The sequence below is a fragment of the Pongo abelii genome, chromosome 2, assembly GCF_028885655.2.
Source record: "Pongo abelii isolate AG06213 chromosome 2, NHGRI_mPonAbe1-v2.0_pri, whole genome shotgun sequence".
NCBI classification, from domain to species: Eukaryota; Metazoa; Chordata; class Mammalia; order Primates; family Hominidae; genus Pongo; species Pongo abelii.
In genome coordinates, this window is record NC_085928.1 from 81,679,281 (window position 1) to 81,694,378 (window position 15,098).

Consider the following 15,098-nt stretch of genomic DNA (forward strand, 5'->3'; position numbering starts at 1 on the left):
CAATGTTGCACAATTCACAATAAATCCATTATTAGAGAATCTTTAGACTTTAGAATCTAGAGATTTCAGAGGAAAACTCTCATGTAAATATATATATTACACATATCATTTTCTCCCAGAACATTTGAAAGTAAGTTGCAGACTTCATGGAATTTCACCTGTAAATTCTTTAGAATGTGTCTACCAAAACAAGGAGCATCCTCCTACATAATCAGAAAGACTATCATCACACCCAAGAAAACTGACATTGATGCAATAATAGTGTCAAATATACAGTCTAAACTCAAATTGCCCCAGTTGTCCCAATAAAGTCCCTGAGAGCTGTGGGACACTGTGTCTTCACACTCTACCGCTAGCCCCTTCTGTCACTGGGGCTCATACAACACCTTTCTGAACACAGGACTATCCATTATATGCAGGCCAAATTGATCAGAATGAAATAGTTTCTCTAGGACCGGAAGATAGAGACATTTAAGTTGTGCTTCTGGCAGAAGGACAAATATTGCCACCAGACTATGGGGCATGGCAGGGTTCCCTGACTCCTAGTTAAAATATCTGAAGGTGCAGAGCTGGGCCCCACCACAGCTCCCCACCCTCTTCTCCAGAGTCTTTTTCCAGAGAGTCCTGGCCTAGGGAGAGGAAATCCTCCTACAGGTAGACCAAGCTTGCAGCTCTGAGTCCAATTCCTGATTTCGGATGGTTCTGCCATGACCAGCAACAGACTTGAAATTTTGTTTTAATTGGAAGGAAAAGGAAGTCAGGTCTGAGAACCCAGTGGCTATCCTTGGAATTCAGGACTGGCTACATAATTTGCCAGGCTCAGTACAAAATGAAAATGTAGGTCCTTTGTTCAAAATGTATTGTGAATTTCCAGAGGGTGTGGGCAGAGCACTGTGACAAGCACAGGGCCCTTCTGAGAGTGGGGCCGCATGTGACTTCACAGGTCACAAGTCTGTGACGCTGGCTCTGTGGGTATTTGCGTGCAGCCTGGATTCACAGAAGGCCTTTCTGGACTTTGAAGTAGCGAATATTGACCAAAGGCTTGAAGGTCTTGCGGCACACGGGAAGAAATTAAGGTGGAAAGACTTAGCCCCATGCCAAACTGGTCAGCAACAATTATAACTCATTATTTCCTCAAGAGAACAGTGTCTACAGTTTTTTGGTTTGTTTTCATGTCAGACAGGTAACGTGCTGACTTCAAAATGAGGTTCGAGGGTGGCACATCTCACACCTGAGTGTGAGTACCCGATCCTCACACTCAAGAACTACGAAAGGATCTGCAGTTCTTACAAATGCATCTGCAGTTATCACATATTCACTGTCACCTTCCAGCACAATGTCAGGTCTGGGAGGCATTTCTACTGGCATCAGCAGGCGTTCTTGCGCATGCTGTAACCGCCCTCTTCTGTTTGGGCTGGTTTGACGTGAGGCCACTCCCCTTCCCTGTTACTCAGGGCAAGCTGCACCCCGTTCCCATCCCATGATGGCCCCCTTCAGCCTCACACCGCATGGAACATTGCAGAAGCGGTATCAGCAGAATCAGAAGTTGAGATTGCCCATCCCCTCGCCTTGGTCCTTTTTAACACGGATGCAGTTCCCCAAAGAGGAAACTGAGGCACTGTCAGCAGAATAACGCATCACAGTTCTGGAAGAGAAACACCTGTTTGTCCTGTCTGGATGTTCCCCTCTGAAGACCCTGGAGGACAGGCTATTTCAGCATGGAGCCACGACCCTGGGAGGGGGAGAGCAGAGAGACGGAAAAATGATGCCGGGACCTCAGCAGAACTGGGGACAGAGGAGAGATGGGAGAAGGGGATCCAGGGACACCAGAGCCAGGAGGGGTTCCCAAATGCCCATTTTTATGGACTAAATGATGACTTGTGGGGAAAAAGAAATGTTTTGTGTCTCCCTCTGGACTCTGCAAGTAAAAGGCTTCCTTTCTGGGAGTAGCTTATATATAAATTCCCTTCCAGACTTGATGGGCACGACTAACAGGATAAAGCACAGACCCTTAGTGGTAGCCAAAATAAATGTTATGCCGTGTTTGGGATCTGACGGGGCACCTGGGATAGGTTGAATGCCTAATGCTAGCGTGAAGGTGTGTGGCTGAAATCAACTGTGAGTTTGTGTCTTGAATCACCATCCTCAATAGGACAAGATATGAAGCAGAGGTTTCAACAAATGCCTGGAAAAATAAACATTGCCAGAGGCAGAAACTAGAACCTTATTGTCAACAGGAAACGTTTCCTTTCTGGTATGTCTGACCCAGAAGCAGTCTTGTTTGGTATGTGATGCCCACAGTTTCTCTTCCTGGGATGTGATAAAAATAGCCAGGAAATTGATGTTGACTGAAACCAAAGAGTCTGAGACCCTGAGTCCCTGCTCAGCTTGGCTCCCGGAGAGTGCAATAGTGGCCAAGTCTTAGTACTCAAAGGGTGATGAGAAGACCACCAGCATCAGCACCATACAGGAATTTGTTAGAAATGTAGGATCTTGGGCCCCACCCCAGACTTGTGGCATCGGAATCTGCATTTCCACAAGATCCCCGTGTGACGCAGGCGCTCGTTAAGGTCTGAGCAGTGCTGGTTTAAGCACAGGCTTACAGATGGAAAAGGCCAGGGCTCCATGACCTTGGAGAAGCTGTAGAGCCTCTCTGAGCCCCAGTTTCCACTTCCATAAAATAGGCATAAAAATGCAATCTATCAGATAGGTTTGTTTAACTGCAGAGTTAAATAAAAGGACATATATGCACCTCTTAGTACAGCATCCCCCAGAAAAAGTGTTGGAAGTATTATCATTATTAACCCGATTATTACCTTCTGACCATGTGCTCTTGGGCCAGTCACACTGTCTGTTTCTAGGAGCCAGCTAAAGGCACTGTAAACAGTGACCCTCTATTAAGTTCTTGCTTCATCGTAACCCATTTTCCTTGGCTTAATGATTAGTAGAAGTTCAACAGGTCACAGCTGGAAAGGAAGTTAGAGCTTTCCTAGTGAGTCCAGCCCCTTTATTTCCCACCTGAGAAAACTGAGGCCCAGGGCTTGCCCTGCCTAGGCTCACAGAGCTAAGGGGCTGGCAGTGCCAGGCAACAACCATGTTCTTGAATTCCCTGTCCAGAAACTCCCCTCCATAGTAAAAACAATTAGCTGCTGTGCTTTGGGCACTTCCTTGGTGCCAAGCTCTGGGCTCAGGGTTTACCAAAAGAAGCATCGCATTTAATCTGTGGGTCAATCTTCCATTTCAAAGAGAAAATACTCCTGTATCAGCTCCCAGAGTTAACTAATGTGCCCAAGGGCACAGAGCCAGTAAGGGGCCAGCTGGGGTGTTTCCAGTGGACCCTCTCCTTCCACCCCAGACACCCAGGAAGCAGGAGAGACGCACACGCTGTTAGGCACTTTTGGGTATTGACTCTTATTTTTTGGCCTGGGTGGTAGACACAGGGATATTCTTTTTTTTTTTTTTTTTTTTTTTTTGAGACAGCATCTTGCTCTGTTATCCAGGCTGGAATGCAGTGGCACAATTATGGCTCACTGCAGCCTCAACTTCCCAGGCTCAAGCAATCCTCCCATATTGGCCTTCCAAGTAACTGGGACCACAAGCATGTGCCATCACACCTGGCTAATTTTTTAAAATTTTATTTTGTGAGGAGATGGGGGTCTCACTATATCGCCCAGGCTGGCCTTGAACTCCTGGGCTTAAGCAGTCCTCCCACCTCGGCCTCCCAAAGTGCTGGGATTACAGGTGTGTGCCACCAGGCTTGTCCAGGGATATTCATTTTATTATCACTCTTTAAACTGTACACATGCATTATATACATCAAATATTGTACACCTGTAACTTAAAAACCAAATAGAAGAGGAATCCTGCAGGCACTTGCATACAACCCCAGGTGGTATCAAGGCAGAAAGAAGGGGACTTGGGCTTGGCATAAGAGCAGTAAAAGACCAACCTGGGCTTAGCCTAGGAACCATGCCCTACGGTGCTGGTTAGCATGTGACTCAGGACCAGATAAATGAGCAGGGCTAGAGGCGCTGAGGGTGGAACTTAACAACAAGAAGGGGATACAATTTGTCTAAAACTGGGTTATGAAGAAAATTATTTGTCTTTTGTTTCATAAGTCCCAGGTTAGGATAGGTGGATCGGCTTATTCACTTTTACTAATTTCCCCAGACATCAGTGGAAACGATGCATAATTGTATTAATGGTAGAGTGATTTATGATAGTGGAAATTTGGAAACCACCTAAAAGTCCAACTATAGGGCCTAATTTAATAATGTATGGTGTCTGCATATGAGAGATGGCCATAAAAAGCCATTTAAAAATCATGACGTAGGGACCATAACAAGGACATTAAACACAGCTGTGGCCCTTTATTGTGGGTGCCTCCTGTGCCAGGGTCTGCGCTAAGCACAGAACTCTTGTCCTGGTCATTGATTCTCACAGTACACCCCCCATTCCGCAGAGGAGGAAATGGAGCTTTAGAGAGGTGAAATGACTTGGTCAACATCCCACAGCTATGATATGGAAAGATGTTCACGATATTTTAAATTTAAAAAGCAGCTTATAAGGCAGGCTGTGCAGTATACATACACAGTGTCCAATAACGGGACTGGTGATGTACATTACTTCACGTTGAGCCCAACTGACGGATAGCTCTGTGGCCATTGCAAACAATGGTGTGTAGATTCCTAATAGCTGGCAACAGAAAGAGTTCATGGCATGGTAAATTTTTTTAAAGACAAGAAAGTATTTGTATTTACAATATGATTTCATATAGTGAGTATGTGTGTGTGTGTCTAAGCAGTGATTTATTTTTATTTTTATTTATTTTTATCTCACAGAGTGAGATGGGGTCTCACTCTGTTGCCCAGGCTGAAGTGCAGTGGCGTGATCTCAGCTCACTGCAACCTCTGCCTCCCGGGTTCAAGCAATTCTCCTGCCTCAGCCTTCCGAGTAGCTGGGATTACAGGCATTCACCACCACTCCCAGCTAATTTTTGTAATTTTAGTAGAAGCAGGGTTTCACCATGTTGCCCAGGCCGGTCTCAAACTCCTGACCTTAAGTGATCTGCCCACTTCAGCCTCCCAAAGTGCTGGGATTACAGGAGTGAGCCACCATGCCCGGCCAAAGCAGTGATTTTAAACAGAGGGTGATTTTGTCCCTCTGGGGACATTTGATAATATCTAGAGATAGGTTCAGTTATCACAAGTGGGGATGGGGAGTGCTACTGGCGTCTAGTGTTTAGGGAGACCAGGGATGCTGCTAAATATTCTACAATTCACAGAACAGCCCCCTGCAAGAAAGATTTATCCCATCCAAAATATCAATGGTGCCTGATTTTATATATATACACGCATATATATAAATTCACACGTGCACGTACACACGCATGCAGAGAGAGAAAAAGTCTAGAAGGAATATCTCAGAATGTTAACAGTGGTTATCTTTGGGTGTAGGGTGGTTTTTTTAATTCATGTCTTTATTTTCTAATTTTTTTTTAACAAGGAGCATGATTAAGTGTGGGGAAAAAATAGAAAATTATATAGCTACAATTGCCTTAGAAACAGCTCAGTTAGAGACAAGCAGCAGAGGGAGGAAGGTTTGGGGGGTAAGGTTTTCCAGGGGTTCGACACAATGCCTTGTCAAGCCTCTTAGGGAAACGTTTCTCTGATTCTGCAGTCCACAGAAGCCCCTGGGGAAATAGGTCTGAGCCTGCAGGTCCCTGCAGGAAAAGCCACACCCATCCTCCAGGCGATCAGACCCTGAACAGTGGAGGTGAACTTGCAGGGGCGTGATGTGTACACCAGGGTGTGAGGCCCAGGCTTTGCCACAGTTATTAATGCTGGGCTCTCATACCCCTCACCTGCTCCTCATGCTGTTTGATGGCTCTGTTCGCTCTTTGCCCTTTTCTGGACCAATAGCGCTGCAGACTTGGCAGCAGCTCAGTAACCACCTGGGTCACGGCTCCTTATGGGAAATAAAGAGAGAGACAATAGTGTCCTGGCTTAAAACAGAAAGGCTCCAGCAGCTGCTTAGCAACTCTTGTGCGGGTTGCCTCCCAGGGCCGAGGAGCAGACATAAACCATCCCATAAAAAGAGAGCAAGAGGGGCCCAGACAATGCCTGAAAACTCACAGAGGGTCCTAGCAATCTTCCTGCAAGCTCCATGAAGAACCAGACAAGGCTAACTAAACAAAGGGCCACCCCCTGGCCCACCTCCTAACCTTGTTCCTCATCAGGGGGAAGTACAGGCCTCTATCCTGAGCCTGTTACTTGAGTGTCTCAACATTTGAACCAGACCAAAGTTTCCCAGGGATGAGTGCTGGCCAAGAACACCTCCTATCCTCCAAGATCCTGTCCCCGCTTTCCACCCCATTATCCACGTTCATTTATAAAATTGATCGTAGCTGTGCCCAGCTCCTTCTCAGTGCATGCTGAAGAAATCTCTGTCTGGCCAGAACTCTAAAGCACTGTCACGTGTCAGAACTAGTGGATTCCTGGGCATGTGACCTTAGGTCAAGGATTGCAAATAGGTCACAAGTCCTACGCCAACTCTGAATGGTTAGAGGTGGCTTCCTGGAGTGTTGTGTTGAGAAGCTCCCAGGAACTTGGTCCAGGAGAGTAGAAAACGTGTTGTGATTGCTGTCCTCTCTCCATGTGGGTGTTCATGGGGAGCTGTGCCCATGTACTACTTTATTCTGGCCTCTGTCCTTGGCTGACCTTCTAACCACTTAGTTATTCCCAAATGTATTGGAATTTCCAAACTGCCATACCAATTGGCAATTATTGTCAATTCTGAGGTGCGTATTTTTACAGATTACCAGCACCAAATAACCTTGGGGACTTACCAAAATGCAGATTCCTGGACCTCGATGATCTGTGTTAGAATACCCTGACAACTTAGAAAAATAGGCAAATTTCTGGGCTGTACTCCCAAGCTCCTAATATAGAATATTTTGGAGATAGGCATAGGAATCTTTCCTTTTACCAAGCATCCCCAGATGATTTGTATGTACAATGAATCTGATAATCATTAACCTAGGAATGTGCTGCCTGGGCTGTCACACCTGAGAATATTCCTAAAATTATTACTTTAGATTGGCTTATGGTGGCTTAAAAATATGTCCAATATTCTTTGACACTTCTCCCTTCAAAAGATGAACCTACCAACATGGCCAAACCCCATCTCTACTAAAAATACAAAAATTAGGCAGGCGTGGTGGCGGTTGCCTATAATCCCAGCTACTCAGGAGGCTGAGGCACAAGAATCGCTTGAACCCAGGAGGTAGAGGTTGCAGTGAGCTGAGATCACACCACTGCACTCCAGCCTGGGCGACAGAGCGACGATCCATCTTTAAAAAGTGTGGGCTGGACTTAGGGACTTACTAAGTGTGGGCTGGACTTAGAGACTCACTTGTAATCAATACTGTGGAGGATCTGACAGTAACATCCAATATCAGAGCATAAAAGGGGTTTTAACCTCCTCCTGGCTCTCTCTTGGATCATCTGCTCTGAGGGAAGTCAGCTGCCATGTTCTGAGGACACTCAATCAGCCCTACAGAGAAGCCCAGGTGGTGAGAAACTGAGGCCTCCTGCCCACAGCCATGTGAGTGAGCAGCTTGGAGGCCCCACTCACCCCACATGAGCTTTCAGAAGTATTTAGCCCCAGTTGATATTTGAGCAACCATGGGAGACCTTGAGCCAGAACCACTTAGCAAATCAGCTCCCAAATTTCTAACCCACAGAAACTGTGAGATCATGAATGTGTGTTGTTTGAAGCCTCTAAATTTGAGGGTACAGTCATCCCTTGGTATCTGCAGGGATTGGTTCCAGGACCCCTTCAGATACCAAAATCCATGGATGCTCAAGTTCCTGATATAAAAGGGTATAGTATTTGCATATAATCTATGCATATCTTCCTGTATATTTGAAATAATCTCTAGATTACTTATAATACCTAATACAATGTAATGTTATGTATGAATAGTTGTTATACTGTATTCTTTTTTATTTGTATTATTTTTATTGTATTATTATTGTCGTTGTTATTTTTTGAATATTTTTGGTCCATGGCTGGTTAAATCCACAGATGTGGAATCAAAGGATAGTGTAGTTTGTTATGCAGCAATAGATAACTAATACATGTGTAAAAAGTCAGTTTCCATTCATTTCTTGCAGGGCTACACTATTAACCTAATAAGCCACCCCTGGAAGTGAGCTTAGCTTCCCCAAGAAGGCTTTATTTTCCTCCAGCCAGTCTCCTGGGCTGAGATATACAGAATATGCAGGGGGCTGTTCCCAGGCTACCTGAGACCCAGCCAGGCTCTTCTTCCACGCAGCTCAGGGGTGTGTTTGCCCAGAGCTTTGTTTGACATCCCGCCTGTGTGTATATACCCTCTGCCCTGCCTGCCAGTGCTGGCGCTAAGCCCTTAACACAGCTCACAAAGCCTTGAAAATCCAGTCCCAATTTCTCCCCAGCCCCATCTCCCACCATTTCACCTCTCTACATGCTTCCCAGTACCCCCTGCATGGTGAACACTGGCATCTGAGCCTGCGGGTCTCTGCACATGCTCTCCCCTTGCCCAGGACACCGTGCCATGCCCTGACATCACCTTCTCTGGAGCGTTCCTCAGCTTCCCGTGTCCCTTCCAGGCAGTATTGATTGCTTCTCCTCTGTGCTTTGCACACCCTGGGAATGACATAAACCTTATTTTACAGTGCAGTTTTTGGTTTGGGGGTCTAGATGGTAGTTCTTTTAAAGGAGAATGGTTTAAGTGCCCAAAATACGAGCTTGTAGAATTTCTCTTTATGTCTTCCTCCAGTCTAGCTCAGTGGTTCTCAAAGGTTAGTATACCTAAGAATTATTGTACAGGGAAGATGCAATTGGAATTTATATACAATTCTGAATTTTACATAAAATTGGAAGGCTTGGGGCAATTCTGACTTCCTTGATTCGCACCTTATGTGCCTGCATTTGAATGCATTCCTTATAGTGAATCCACTGTCGTAAGGCATCTAGAATGACAGATTGCCAAAGCTGAGAAGAACCTTTAAGATAATGTAGGCCTGTAGTTCTAAAAATTTTGTGTTACATCTTCCTTTGATAATATGATGGAAACTACAGATAATCTCACTGGAAAACTTTGGCCACCTGAAATTCCTACAGGAATTCCAAGTTCAAAATCCCTAAACAGATTACCAGCACCAAATAACTTTGGGGACTATATCCTTTTATATCAGAAAATTGAGGATCATGGATTTTGGTATCTGAAGGGGTCCTGAAATCAATCCCTGCAGATACCAGGGGACGACTGTACCCTCAAATTTAAAGGCTTCAAAAAACACACATTTATGATCTCACAGTTTCTATGGGTTAGAATTTGGGAGCTGATTTGCTAAGTGGTTCTGGCTCAAGGTCTCCCATGAGGTTGCTCAAATATCAACTGGGGCTAAAGACTTCTGAAACCTTTTTTACAGATGAAGAAAATAAGGCCCAGAAGAGGGCCAAGGCCTCAGAGCCCTGTGGTGAAAGAGCTGGGACTGTAATGCAGATCTCTTTACTTTCACGTTTTTGGTTTCTTCCCTTGGTCAGGGGCCTCCCTTACAGCACCCCGGGTCAGGGCCAGTATAGCCTCTGCTTGGTGATGTTCAGAGACCGAGAACCCTTCCTTCACTGCTTTAGCCTGCTTAACACTTTGTCCAAGTTTGGGCGGTTCAGCGGAAGCCTCTGTCCCTGGGGCCATTTCATCACCCAGAGGGTTCAAGTATTGGGAAGGTTATGGCTTCCTTGGTCCTCTGAGAAGGGAGGATTGGGCCCAGAGTTTTTGACCACTGATATGTGGGTGATGAGATTGGCATATCAGACAGACCAGAATTCATTATAAAGAAACTCAAGACAACAATGAGGGCCAATAGTAGAGCAGAGAGCAAAGAAATATAGGCTGAAATAAAGTCAAAAAATAGTTATCTGCGTGAGCTAGCTAGAATCAAAACAGGTGCTTAAGGATACAGGAAGCTATAGTTGATTGTAGGGAAGATAAGAAGTGTAAGGAGAGAAATGGCCAAGAGCCAAGTGGTTCTCCCAGGAAGCCAAACTGTGAGAAAAATTGCCTATATCTGCCCCTGTAACTAGGTACTATAGAGGTGACTGGTTGATGTCTGTTAGGATAGTTTTGCTTTAAAAGTAAAGCATAGAAAACAAAGCTCCTAAAACTGTCTTGAACCAATAAAGAGAATTTATTAGGTTTTATTACTTGAAGCTTCAGAGGTAGGTTAGACTTCAGGAATAGTTTGATCAAGGACGTGGCTCAGTTTCTCTGTAAGTTTCTCTGTTCTGCCCTTCTCTGTGCACTGGCTTTATCCTCAGACTGGCTTCCCTCATTGTAGCAAAGTGGCTACAGCTGTCCCGGGCCTCATAGCTGCATACTATACTCTCAGGAATAAGAGAGAGCTCTCTTTCTCCAGTCACCAAACAGAAGTCCTGAACATCATTCTTATTAATCACTGTGGCAAGGGAGATGGGATTACAATGAAGGACTTGGGCCAATCACAGCTCATCCTGGGGATGAGCTGGCTCAATTGCTCCTTCTCTGGAAGCTGTGAAAGGCAGGGAAATGGATTCTTCCCAGAAGCCTCCAGAAGGTACCAGCCCTGCCAATACAGTGATCTCAAACTTCAGACCTCTAGGACTGCAAGAGAATAAATTTGTGTTGTGTTAAGGCACAAAATTTGTTACAGCAGGAATAGTAAGCTAATACAGACTTAATTCCCATGAAACCTTATAAAGTACGCACGACTGTCATCATTCCCATTTTACTTATGAGGAAACTGAGCCTCAGAGCAGCTAAGTAACTTTCCCAGCAGTTAAGTGGAACTAATAGAAAACCTGAGCTACTACACATCAGAGATGGGCAGGTAGAGGGTGGGGAGGCCAGCACAGTGCTCATTCTTTGGATTTAAGGGGGCCGTGGCACTATCTACTAGAATTCTGACAGCTGTTATTTTTCATTTTTATTTTTATTTGTTAAGACGGAGTCTCTCTCCGTCGCTCAGGCTGGAGTGTAGTGGCACGATCTTGGTTCACTGCAACCTCCGCCTCCCGGGTTCATGCCATTCTCCTGCCTCAGCCTCCCAAGTAGCTGGGACTACACGCACTCGCCACCACGCCCGGCTAATTTTTTTGTATATTTTTTTAATAGAGACGGGGTTTCACCGTGTTATCCAGGACGGTCTCAGTTTCCTGACCTCGTGATCCGCCCGCCTCGGCCTCCCAAAGTGCTGGGATTACAGGCGTGAGCCACCGCACCCAGCCCCCTGTTATCTTTTTTAAAGGTCCTGGTTTGGTATGGTCCACACTCCATTTCTGGAGATTTCTTTTGACTCCTTCTTCAGGTGTGACTGAGCCCCTCTGAGTCCTACCTGCTCCTCTTGCAAGTTTGGGAACATGGCACTGAAAGATGCGGATTCACTGTTTAGAAGTCACAGAAAATTAGGACAGGAAGGGATCATTTGAAGTCATCTGATCCAACTCCTCATTCCCATTTTTTTATAGCGGTGCTTCCCATCTGGACTCCAAATCCTGTGGTCTTTCCCTGACCCAGTGAGAGGCTCTAGAGTGTAAGCTTTAGGAGGCCAGTTTTGACATAGTGCTGCCACTTAACTGCTGGGAAAGTTACTTAGCTGGTCTGAGGCTCAGTTTCCTCATAAGTAAAGTGGAAATGATGACAATAGTGTGTACTTCATAAGGTTTCGTGGGAATTAAATCTGTATTAGCTTACTATTCCTGCTGTAACAAATTTTGTGGCTTAACACAACACAAATTTATTCTCTTATAGTCCTAGAGGTCTGAAGTATGAGATCAGTGTATTGGCATGGCTGGTACCTTCTGGAGGCTTCTGGGGAGAATCCATTTCCCTGCCTTTCACAGCTTCCAAAGGCTGCCTGCATTCCTTGGCTTGTGGCCCCTTCCTCCATCTTCAGAGCACATCGCTCCATCCTGTTTCCGTAGTCACATCTCCTTTCTTTGTCTTTGATCCTCCTGCCTCCCTGTTATAAGGAGCGTTGTGATTACATTGGTCTCACCTGGATAATCCGGACTAATCTCTCCATTTAAAGAGCCTTAACTCAATCACATCTTCAAAATTCCCTTTGCTATGTAAGAAAACATATTCACAGGTTCTGGGTATTGAAATGTGCACATCTTTTTGGGGCGGGGGCAGAGGTTGCTTTATTCTGTTTATGATAAAGTAACAATTAAGGTAAAAGCATTAATTGCATAGCACCAGGTATGGAATAAGCATTCAACAAATGGCATTAGTATCATTTAGGGACCACCTACTAGTGCCCATAATCAAAATAGATATAGTTTTTGCCTTTGTGTCTTTGTGTCTTATCCAGTGTCCATAAGCCAAGGAATGCAGGCAGCCTTTGGAAGCTGTGAAATGTAGGGAAATGGATTCTCCCCAGAAGCCTCCAGCAGGTACCAGCCCTGCCAATATACTCATCTCATTTGATACTAATGCCATTTGTTGAATGCGTATTACATACCTGTTGCTATGCAATTAATGTTTTTACATTAATACTTTATCGTAAACAGAATAAAGCAACCTCTGCCCCCGCCCCAAGTAATAGTATCAGCCAGCCTTTCCTGTGTAATCAACTACCCTAAAGCTTATTAACTCAAAACAACTACCATTTATTTAGCTCTCAGTTTAGTAAGTCATCAGTTTCAGTTCTTCTGGTCTGGTCTGGGTTTAGCTAGTTTCCACTGGGCTCCCCCATAGTCACTGGGGCTGCTGGTTTATAATGGTCTTGGCTGGAATAAATGGGGCCTCTCTCCACGTGTTTTTTTTTTTTTCACCCAACAGGCTAGCCCAGGCTTGTTTGCATGTTGGTGGAAAGGAGCAACAAGGATAGTAAGACCTCTTAAGTCCTAGGCTTCGAACTGACACATTGTCACATCTGCCACTTCTACAGATCAACAAAAATCACAAGGTCAGCCCTGATTCAAGGGCTTAGAAAATAAACTTAATCTCTGATGAGAGAAGTAGTATTGTGTCCCTTTTTACAGTCTACCACAATGACATTGCAGGGAAGAGAAAGGAAGCATTGAAGTTGCATGCCAGTAGAATAGTTACTAAGGAAGAATTTCCCTCTGGAAAGTTCCCCAGGAAGGGAGGCAGCAAGGCTGCAACAACCTGTTTAGGAGTGGCCCTGGGGTGGCTAATTATTCTTGTGCTCTCTGTGAAGGACAACACATTAGCATATTTCTTTCTCAATGTGCTAAAATGCCAGGCCCCAAGATCTCTATTATAAATGACACAATTAAGTCCTTGGCAAGAAAAAGTCAAGTTCACCAACCTCTCTTCTGTTTTTCAGAAAGCTAGTAGGACAAGCAGAGTTACTACACCAAAGTCCACACGAGTGACAAAAACACAGATTTTGAGAAATTGAGAGATGTCATTGGAACATTAAATTCCTTTAAAACAAAGGCTTCTGACATTAGCAAATGTAGTGAAAAAAAGCAGGATGTAAAACGGTTGATCCAGCCTTATCCTAATTCTTTTAAGAGAAAAATATTTACTTATATGGAGGCCTAGAAAAATGATTGGAAAGACATATATGTATGTATATCTATCTATCTATCTATCTATATAGATATCTCACAATATTAACAGCAGTTAGATATCTTTGCTGGGATTAGAGATGACTTTTTTCTTTCTATTTCTCTGAAATTTCCCAATTTCTATAATAAACCTGAATTACCTTAAGTAATCAGGAAAAAATTTAATTTAAAAAAAACCCCACAATGGATTCTTTTTTTTTTTTTTTGAGACAGAGTCTCACTCTATTGCTCAGACTGAAGTGCAGTGGCTCTATCTGAGCTCACTGCAACCTCCGCCCCCCGGGTTCAAGCGATTTTCCCACCTAAGCCTCTCAAGTAGCTGGCTGGGATTACAGACGCATGCCACCATGCCTGGCTAATTTTTATATTTTTAGTAGAGATGGGATTTCACCATGTTGGCCAGGTTGGTTTTGAACTCCTGACCTCAAGTGATCTGTCTGCCTTGGCCTCCCAAAGTGCCAGGATTATAGGCGTGAGCCACTGCGCCTGGCCCACAATGGATTCTAATTGCTTCAACATTTTAAAAATGAAGCCCTAAGTTATTTGATTATGTTGTTAATGGTATTTGCTGGAATTGGGACTTTCATATTTTTCCCTTTAAAATTATCCTGGGGCACTAAGTTGCACATGTAGGTCTTGAACTCCTAATTTCAAGTTTATAAAATGTATTAATTAGTGCAAGTGCCTTTCATTTGTCCAATCTCTCACTTCTCTAGATGCTGGGAGCTCAAAACTCTTTAGCAAGTTAGGTACCCAGAGGCCATTACACTGACTTTTTTTGAACAAATTACTCTACAGAGCTGTGATTTAATATCTTGCTCTCGGCTTTTATCAGGGGTCGATGTTGATATACCGAACAGGCCTGCAAAGAACATTTCTGCATCTTTTATAGAACTACTGCCAAAGGCCTTTTCTTTTATTTGGTTCACACTCCTTTCTATGGAGATCCCCTCTGTCAATTCCCCTTGGGTACCTTATGAGGAAGTTTGGTTTCTATAGTGCACTGGTGTGGCTCATGTTAGGGAACCTTGAGATGAGGTCATTTATCTTGTTTTCCTTTTGCCTTTGCTGCTGGGAAGCTTAGAATCAAATTTTGTGCTCAATGAAGGCAACTATCCTTAACCAAGGTTTTCTATCTTGCTGAATAGTACCACCATCTATCCATCTCACTGAAGCTAAAAATTCCAGACAACATTCTAGAATTTTCTGCTGTCTTGCAGCTATTACCAAATGAAGGCATTCAGGAAATGTCACCCCAAAACATACTGGTTTGGTATTTTGATTGCTTTGACCTGAGGGTACTCGGGGAATAGCAATACAGGCAGAGCTTTCTCTGAGTTCCCTTTATCTGCCTAAAGAGGACTCCTCCAAAAGAAACTCAGTGGTCATGAATCCCCTCCCTGGACTCTCATTAACCAGGGAAGATTGGCTCCTATCACAGGAGAGGGAACAGGAGGTCGATGCCACGCCACAAC

The 15,098-nt window shown here is 44.4% G+C and overlaps 1 non-coding gene across 1 annotated transcript; it reads right to left on the minus strand.

The window, feature by feature from the left end:
• Positions 1 to 1,173: 1,173 nt before the first annotated feature.
• LOC112132933 (small nucleolar RNA U13) lies at positions 1,174 to 1,277 on the minus strand. Its single transcript, XR_002914633.1, has one exon. It is a non-coding gene; the product is annotated as a small nucleolar RNA U13 (small nucleolar RNA).
• Positions 1,278 to 15,098: the final 13,821 nt, after the last annotated feature.